Source organism: Odocoileus virginianus, chromosome 14, assembly GCF_023699985.2.
Source record: "Odocoileus virginianus isolate 20LAN1187 ecotype Illinois chromosome 14, Ovbor_1.2, whole genome shotgun sequence".
In the NCBI taxonomy this organism is placed as follows: Eukaryota; Metazoa; Chordata; class Mammalia; order Artiodactyla; family Cervidae; genus Odocoileus; species Odocoileus virginianus.
Window position 1 is genome coordinate 57,800,333 of NC_069687.1, and position 9,325 is coordinate 57,809,657.

Sequence of the window (9,325 nt, forward strand, 5' to 3'; positions counted from 1 at the left end):
CCACAGCTTCCTCATCCATTCGTCTGCTGATGGGCATCTGGGTTGCTTCCATGTCCTGGCAATTATAAACAGTGCTGTGATGAACATTGGGGTGCACGTGTCTCTTTCAGATCTAGTTTCCTCAGTGTGTATGCCCAGAAGTGGGATTGCTGGGTCATATGACAGTTCTATTTCCAGTTTTTTAAGGAACATAAGTCTGTTTTTAAAAAGTGAATCTGGGAGGCTGCACCGGCGTGTGGTAAAGCAGCTCTCCTATGTTAGAGAAGATATGCTGAGTCAGAGGAAGGTAGAAGAGCCCAACAGAAGGGGAAGGTGGGCTTCGAACTGGCAGCAACCAAGACCCCGATATTTCCTATGTGATCTTGACAAATGAACCTGAGCATCAGCCTCCTTATCTATGATGGAATAATATTACTACCTGAAGATACTGTTATCAAAATTAAATGAAATAATATTAGTAAAATTTCAAGAAGATGCTTGTTCAATTAGTGGTGGCTAGATACTCAAACTATACTTTTCATGGAGTTAGATAATAAGCTATCTGTTTTAAAGGTAGAATATAAAAAATGACTTTAATAATAATGATAAAAGGTTTTTTCAGGAAGTATGGGTAATGTGTTAACTGTAGAAAATTTAGAAAATGATAATAAGCTTATGCACTTCCTCCCAAGCTCACACAAATAAAATTACCCATAATTTTGATCCCCCAAGATAGTCACTGTTTACATTTGAGATCATATCCTTCCATTCTCATCTTATACAAGTGTATATATAAGCATGTAAAGAAAGAATTGTGGTATTGACAAAACCAGTTTATTATGTAGTATGCTGTTTTACCTTTTACTTAATAAAACATGTAATTTTTCTGAATTTAGAGTTTTTCTGTTTTCTGTTTCATTTTAATGCAATGCAGTTATCATTGTTTCAAAGTGATTAATGTTCATATTGTATGGTGGGAAAATAAAGAATGGGAGTTAGGTCTAGATTCAAGCTGTGTGGCCTCAGGCAAGTCACTAAACTCTGAGCAATGAAATTAGATGAGACAAAAGTACCTGAAATAATTTTGTAAACCATAAATCTCTGTGAAAATCCTTAGTTTGTTTTTATATATTTTTTGTTCTGATGATGTCATCAACAAGAACTTTTCATTAGTAGTTTGCAGTGCATGAGTGCTCAGACGTGTCGGGCTCCACGATCTCATGGACTGTAGAATACTTCCAGGCAAGAATACTGGAGCGGGTTGCCATTTCCTTCTTCAGGGGATCTTCCTAGCCCAGGAATCGAACCTGCATCTCCTGCACCTCCTGCATTGGCAGGAGCCACCTTGGGAAGCCCAATAAGCATATTTATTACATAACCAGGACTTCTTTGGAGGTCCGGTACAGCCAGAATGTCCTTCACATATACAGAGAATATTTCCATTTCAATTGACTGACTTGGAAGCCACAGTGTGTGCCCAGTAGGCAAAAACCAGGGAACTGGGGAGTCATTTTCCAATTAATTAAGTACTGATTTGGCACCTTTCTTTTTTATTTATAAAGAGGGGGAAAGGGGCGCTCAGACATAAGAAGCTCATCACCCTACCTCCAGATGAGTATTTAAAGACAATTATGTTTAGCTTGTGGTTTAACGGATAACTCTACCATTTAATTGCTTTGGAGAAACTAAAGTTATTATATAAGATGTTAGACCCATAAAAGGCATTTATCAAGACAGTTTGAATTGTAAGTAGTGTACAAGGTTTCACTTTTTACATAAAGCACCATTTTGTTCTACCAGTTCAAACAATAAATATAATCATTATTTATGGGGCAGTTTTGGTAGGAGGATTTAACTGTCAATGCTCTTAGTTATAAGCGACAGAAAACAAAGCTGGCAGGTTGAAGTAGAAGAGGGATTTATTACCATCTACTGTCCAGCTTGGGCTTCCCAGTGGCACTAGTGGTAAAGATCCCGCCTGCCAATGCAGGAAACATGAGACACAGGTTCGATCCCTGGGTTAGGAAGATCTCCAGGAGGAGGGCATGGCAGCCCACTCCAGTATTCATGCCTGGGGAATCCCATGGATGGAGGAGCCTGGCAGGCTATGAGCCATGGGGTTGCACTTAAGCAACTTGGCACGCATGCATGCACTGTCTAGCTTACAGAATTGTTGGGAGGCATGGAGAACTGAGTTGGAGGCTATACAGCAGGAAGAATGCCCAAAATCACACCTAAAAGTCAATCTAATGCAAACAGCTCTCCTGCTCCTGCTGCCCTCTGTGTGGCAAATATGCCGCCAGCCCTGCCATCCTTGGATACATGACTCAGATTAAGATGACTCAGAGTGAGAAGTTAATTGGTAGGAGCTAGGTCCTTTGCCATGCTCTAATTGCAAAGGAGACTGGGGCAGGAAGGGCCCTTTGAGCTTCAGCAGGAGGATCCGGCCTCCTACTGAGATTTATCACTTAGAGAATTACCCAAATTATGAAGGGATTTGGATGTTGACAGCCAAAAAACAAAACATATCACCTACAGATTAATTGTTGTCCTAATTGTGAGTGTAGCCAAGGATTTATCTTAGTCATATATGAACAGGCCAGATATACACATGACAGCCAATGCCAGAAGACCCTTAATCTTAATGCTTCCAGAGCTGCGGGGAAAAGACAGAAAGGGTCCCCACTATGGCCACATAGGAGATGAATCCCTGGCCTCCAGGTTTTGTGGGGTTTTTTTTTGCATTATTGGTAGAGTCATGAAATTTATTTGTTTTGTTTTATTTGGCTGTGCTGAGTCTTATTGTGGTACACAGGATCTTTAGCTGCCGCCTGAGAACACTTCAGCTTCCCTGGCGGCTCAGCTGGTCAGGAATCTGCCTGCAATGCAGGAGACCTGGGTTCAATTCCTGGGTTGGGAAGATCCCCTGGAGAAGGGAGCAGCTACCCACTCCAGTTCTGGCCTGGAGAATCCCAGGGACTATACAGTCCACAGGGTCGAAAAGAGTCGGGCATACAAAGAGTGAACTCTTGATTGTGGCATGCCGGCTCTAGTTCTCTAACCAGGGATTGAATCCGGGCCCCCTGCTTTGGGAACTCAGAGTCTTAGCCACTGGACCACCAGGGAAGTCCCTGGTCTCCAGGTTTGAGATTCAGAAAAACATTATCACCCAGAGAGCACTGCAGGGAAGTCATTCCCTGGCCTTTCCAGACTGGGTCAAATCCTCCTACTGAATACTCTACTGTGCCTGTACCTCTTATTGAAATGAGCACAAGTGTTTACCAAACAAGGATGTTCATAGCAACATTGCTCATAGGAGCCCTGAACTGGCAATAATTCATGTCCATCAACAGGAGAGTAGTAGAAATGAGAAGTTATGGTATAGTCATAGAATTTGCTGTTGTTTAGTTGCTAAGTCATGTCCGACTCTTTGCAGCCAGAGACTGTAGCCGGCCAGACTCCTCTGTCCATAGGATTTCCCAGGCAAGAATACTGGAATGGGTTGTCAGTTCCTCCTTCAGGGGACCTTCCCAACCCAGGGATTGAACCCAGCTCTCCTGCATTGCAGGCAGATTCTTTAACCAGCTGAGCCACCAGGGAAGCCCCTACAAGGCTATATACATATTATATTTATTTCCCTTTGCCCTTGAGTTCGTTCTACACACTTAACATATATATGTTCTATATCAATAAGAAAGTACTCTGTTATAAAAATATAATCTCTGGTGAATATTGACCAGAAATCTAATTCTGGTCAGAATAGAGGATACCTCTGAAAGATGGTTATTAGCTGGGAATGGTGGCATGAGCGAGCCTTCCAGGTGCTATTACTTGATCTGGTTGGTTACCAAGGTATGTTGTTGTTATTCAGCTGCTAAGTCACGTCCGACTCTTGGCGACCCCATGGGCTGCAGCACGCCAGGCCTCCCTGCCCCTCACTATCTCCTGAACTTTGCCCGAGTTCATGTCCATTGAATCGGTGATGCCATCCAACCATCTCATTCTCTGCTTCCCTTTCTGCTTCTGCCTTCAGTCTCTCCCAGCAGCAGGGTATATACCTTGGTACATAATATGTAAAAATTCACCAAGCTGAAGACTCAAAATTAGTGCCTTTTATTGCTCATATGTAATACCTCGATTTATAACAATAATATACATTTGAAGAAAAGTATATTCCCAGTTTAAAACAATCCAGATAAATTTGGGAACACAAACCATTCATAAATTGTGAACTGCCTAGTGTCCTAGTGGTCTTTGGAGAACATCCACAGAGTTATAGCTAAGGCAACACAACAGTCTTACAACTGTTGATTTAGTGAGTTATATTTGACACCCAGGGTTATGTGTGTTTGAGACTTTGAACCAACTTCCTATCAGAGGTGGCAGATTATAACCGTTTTATTCCTTTTTTTCCTCTATGAGCTGTCCTAAAGCAGTCTACACATGAATGAACCTGAAGATTATTTATACCTGTTTTCAAATGCTTTCATTCTAACACTGAATTCATGATTATTAATTCCCTTGTGCATAGGGCAGGAGGCTGATGGTTATATGACAGGTGAGGAAAATACTGTTTGTTAGTAATGTGTGAAAAAATGCAGCCCTTCTCTATTTAAATCTTGTTTGTGATCAGGAAGCCTGCCAATGTTGTTAATATTCAAGGGTACTCTGGGGATTGTTTTTGCCGAAGGGCAAACTCAATTTAAACCGTGGGACAAAGTTATGCCCAACCCCCGTCTAAGTATTTGGAGGTGCCTGTCTCGTGATTCAGCCACCCAGATGCAACAGGGTGGTGGAAACAGGCTGCTGCTCTTCATATAATTAGTGGTGATATCCAGGATTTTCTTAGAAACCCTTGGGATTAAGCATTTGAAATCAGAGACTACAGAGAGATTACGCACTGAAAGAATGTTGTTGTAGGTGTCTGATGTCAGCATGCCACGTGTCAGTGAGTAACTCTTCATGAGTCACTTTCATAGTTTCACTGTTTCCCCACAGGCTGCTCCTTGGTTTTCGCCTATTCCCTTGATGAGAAATTGGTACTGAAATTGGTACCTCCAGGCTGGAAGAGCCACCTGCCTGGTCTTCTCATCTCCACTTTGTGGTGTTAGTTGAACAGGAATTGAGCAAAGCAGCCGCTTCGCTTATAGTGCTACTCATGAGACTTAACCATGGTTTTTCCTTTCACGGACATCATTGGCATCCCATAGGCCCATGAACTATGTTAGAAGCTGTAGGGTGGTTAAGAGTACTGGCTCTGGGGGACTTCCCTGGTGGTCTAGTGGTGAAAAATCTGCCTTGCAATGCAGGGTGCAGGGTTCAATCTCTGGTTGGAAAACTAAAAACATGCCGCAGAGCAGCTAAGCCTGTACGAGAGTCGCCACAGTGAAAGATCCCGCATGATGCAGCTAAGATCGGACACAACCAAATGAATAAATGAATAAATAAGACTCACTGACCTTCCAAGGTTAAAAATCACAATAATGTGTTTGTGTGTTTGGTTTAAGCGTACTGACTCTGGAAACAGAAGGCTGGGTTCAAACTCTGACAGTATCCCTTACTAGCTGTGTAGCCTCAGGCAAGGTACTCTCCCTCCCAGAGCCTGGGACCCTGACTCCAGCATCTGAGGGCCTCTGCTTGAAGTGGTTGGTCTGATTACCCAAATCACCCAGCTCGCTGTTACTCGTTTCCGTTCCTACTTCCCTCTCTCGCATTTTCTGACCAGTCCAGAGTTGGGTCCAGGATTTGTATTTGTTATGTATTTGTGCTTAGTATGTATTATGAGAGATGCCCAGGGCAGAGACCCAAGGAGCAAAAACTCCAGCCTGATGTTTCTCTCCCTCCCGTGTCCTGCTGGCACCTCCCACTAACCCAAGCAGAAGGCAGAGACCAGGAGGCTGATGATGTGGTCTACCCGGGTCAGCCTCTGGGGTCAGAGTGGAGAAGGGTGGAGAGTGAGTTTGAAGGAAGATATCTAGCGTCTGTGTTAACTCACTCTATCTTCTGTAGAGAAATATCTATTCAAGTTCTTTGACCATTTTTTAATTGAGTGTTTTTTGTTGTTGTTGAATTGTAGATCTTTATATACTCTGGATTTGGTTTATTTTGAACTGGATTAAATTGTCTGTGCACCAGGAGATTTATAGACTCCAAAAAATATGCTTAACAAGATTATCTTTAGAAGCAAAAATATAAAGAATGATATAATCTGATGGAAACTTAACGGTGGTGGAGGGAACTTAACACAAAAATTGGTCAAACATTACTTCTGGACTGTTGGCTGGGCTGGCCAGTAATCCTAAAGACAATATTCAAAGTCGCTTCAGTCGTGTCCGACTCTTTAGGTCACCCAAAAGTGAATGTCACACAACAAAAGCCAAGACTCCCTTCATTCCTGTTTGCTGTGTCACCTGGTACCCAAGCCTGCTGTTGCCTTCTCCTCCAGTCTCGGTGTCCATAGACTGGTGGAAAGTGGAGGGGACACATTTCTGAAGTGTTTTTCGCTTGTAGTGAGGGAAGGAATACTCCAGCGAATCATTCAGGATCTTCTAAGCCAAAAGATTCTGAAGAGAATGGACTATATACCTGGTGAGACAGAGAAATGAAATTACAAGTACATGATGGGGGAGCGGTTTCAGAGACATTGAGAGAATGGGCATTAAATGTAAATATTGAGTGAGAGAATATGAAAGCAGTTAATTCAGAAGAAAGTATTTGGGGCCAGGATTTTAAAATTAAAACTAACCACCCAATTATGCTTTTCAACCCCAGATGTGGTTTCAAAAACACTATTTTATGGGAATAAAGTTATTTTAAGAGGAAGCTGGGCCTTCCCTGATAGCTCAGTTGGTAAAGAATCCTTCTGCAATGCAAGAGACCCTGGTTCGATTCCTGGGTTGGGAAGATCTGCTGGAGAAGGCATAGGCTACCCAACTACAGTATTCTTGGGCTTCCCTTGTAGCTCAGCTGGTAAAGAATCTGCCTGCAATGCAGGAGACCTGAGTTCAATGCCTGGGTTGGGATCCCCCAGAGAAGGGAAAGGCTATCCACTCCAATATTCTGGCCTGGAGAATTCCATGGACTACATGGGGTCACAAAGAGTTGGACATGACCAAGCAACTTTCACTTTCACAAGAGGCAGCTGACAAGACTTATTTTAAAAGGCAATCTAAATGTTTATTTTCATACTATAACCTTTACCTTGTTTGTAGTTTAGTTTAATCCTTTTGACTGAAGACAAAAAAAAAGAAAGGATTTAAGTTTTGAGATAATTCAGTTCAGTTAGGTCGCTCAGTCGTGTCTGACTCTTTGTGACCCCATGAATTGCAGCACTCCAGGCCTCCCTGTCCATCACCAACTCCCAGAGTTTACCCAAACTCATGTCCATTAAGTCGGTGATGCCATCCAACCATCTCATCCTCTGTCGTCCCCTTCTCCTCCTGCCCTCAATCTTTCCCAGTATCAGGGTCTTTTCAAATGAGTCAGTTCTTTGCATCAGGTGGCCAAAGTATTGGAGTTTCAGCTTCAACATCAGTCCTTCCAATGAACACCCAGGGCTGATCTCCTTTAGGATGGACTGGTTGGATCTCCTTGCAGTCCAAGGGACTCTCAAGAGTCTTCTCCCATACCACATTCAAAAACATCAATTCGGTGCTCAGCTTTCTTTATAGTCCAACTCTCACATCCATACGTGACTACTGGAAAAACCATAGGCTTAACTAGACAGACCTTTGTTGGCAAAGTAATGTCTCTGCTTTTTAATATGCTGTCTAGGTTGGTCATAACTTTCCTTCCAAGGAGTAAGCATCTTTTAATTTCATGGCTGCAATCACCATCTGCAGTGATTTTGGAGCCCAAAAAAATAAAGTCTGACACTGTTTCCACTCTTGCCCCATCTATTTCCCATGAGGTGATGGGACCAGATGCCATGATCTTAGTTTTCTGAATGTTGAGCTTTAAGCCAACTTTTTCACTCTCCTCTTTCACTTTCATCAAGAGGCTTTTTAGTTCCTCTTCACTTTCTGCCATAAGGGTGGTGTCATCTGCATATCTGAGGTTATTGATATTTCTCCTGGCAACCTTGATTCCAGCTTGTGCTTCTTCCAGCCCAGAGTTTCTCATGATGTACTCTGCATATAAGTTAAATAATTGAGATAATTGAGATAATTACATGAACATTATAAATAATTGAAGCCCCATGCTAACGAAAAAATTGACCTTTTCAAATTATCAACACAAAATTGGTTGTATCTTATTTAAACTATTTTTAATCTACTTATTTCATTATTATTATTTGATCTATATTCCAATTTATTTAAAAATTCTACCAAAACCAGTTTAAAAGCTTTTTAATTAATATGAATGAATAAATAAACTTTAAATTTTTTCTAGGTTTTATTAATCCGTCTAAAGAAAGTTTAAAGAAGGACCTAAATCATATCCTATATTTAAAATCATATATCTATGTGTAGATATAAAATATACATTAAATTAGTTAATTTTAAGATTTATTTTGATGTGGACCATTTTTAAAGTCTTTATTTAATTTGTTACAATATTGCTTCTGTTTTATGTCTTTTGATTTTTTGGCCCCGAGGAATGTGGGATTTTAGCTCTCCAACCAGGCATTGAACAAGCACCCCCTGAATTGGAAGGCAAAGTCTTAACCATTGGACAGCCAGGGCAGTCCTATAATTTAATTTAAATATAATTTAAAAATAAATAAATAAATATAATTTAATTGAGAAAAGTAGTATGGAGTTTTTTCTTGTTGAAAAATGGAGGAACTTCCCTGGTGGCTAAGACTCTGAGCTCCTAATACAGAGGACCCAAGTTTAATCCCTGCTCAGGGAACAAGATCTCATGTGCTGCAACGAAGACCTGGTGCAGTCAAATAAATAAATATTTAAAAAAAAAAAAAAAAGAAAAATGGGAGGGCAAAGGGTAATTTGTTTTTAATTAAATCTTTGCCTAGAGGAGGCTGAGAAGTGGGGAAAGCGCTGTAAATGTTTGTTTTTGTTTCCATTTTAAAAACTGAACTTTGTTATTTTGCCAGCTTTGAAAGTCTACTTTTTCTTTTCTGAGGGTCTGAGTGGGAGGGGGGTCAAAAAAGGAGGGGATGGCCCACCAGTTCAAAAGAACCGGAGGGGTGTTACTTCCTTTTTTTCACAAGTATAAAAGCTGTGGATGCCTGTGGCCAGTCCCCAAGGGTGGGGAGAGGATGTGGCTCTTAGTGATTCTGGAGGCAGGACCACATCAGTGGAAGTCCTAGATTGAATTTGTTGATATTTTAAATCTGAAAGTGGGGAAGGCGAAGAATCTGCGGCTTTCTAACTCTCAGTTTCAA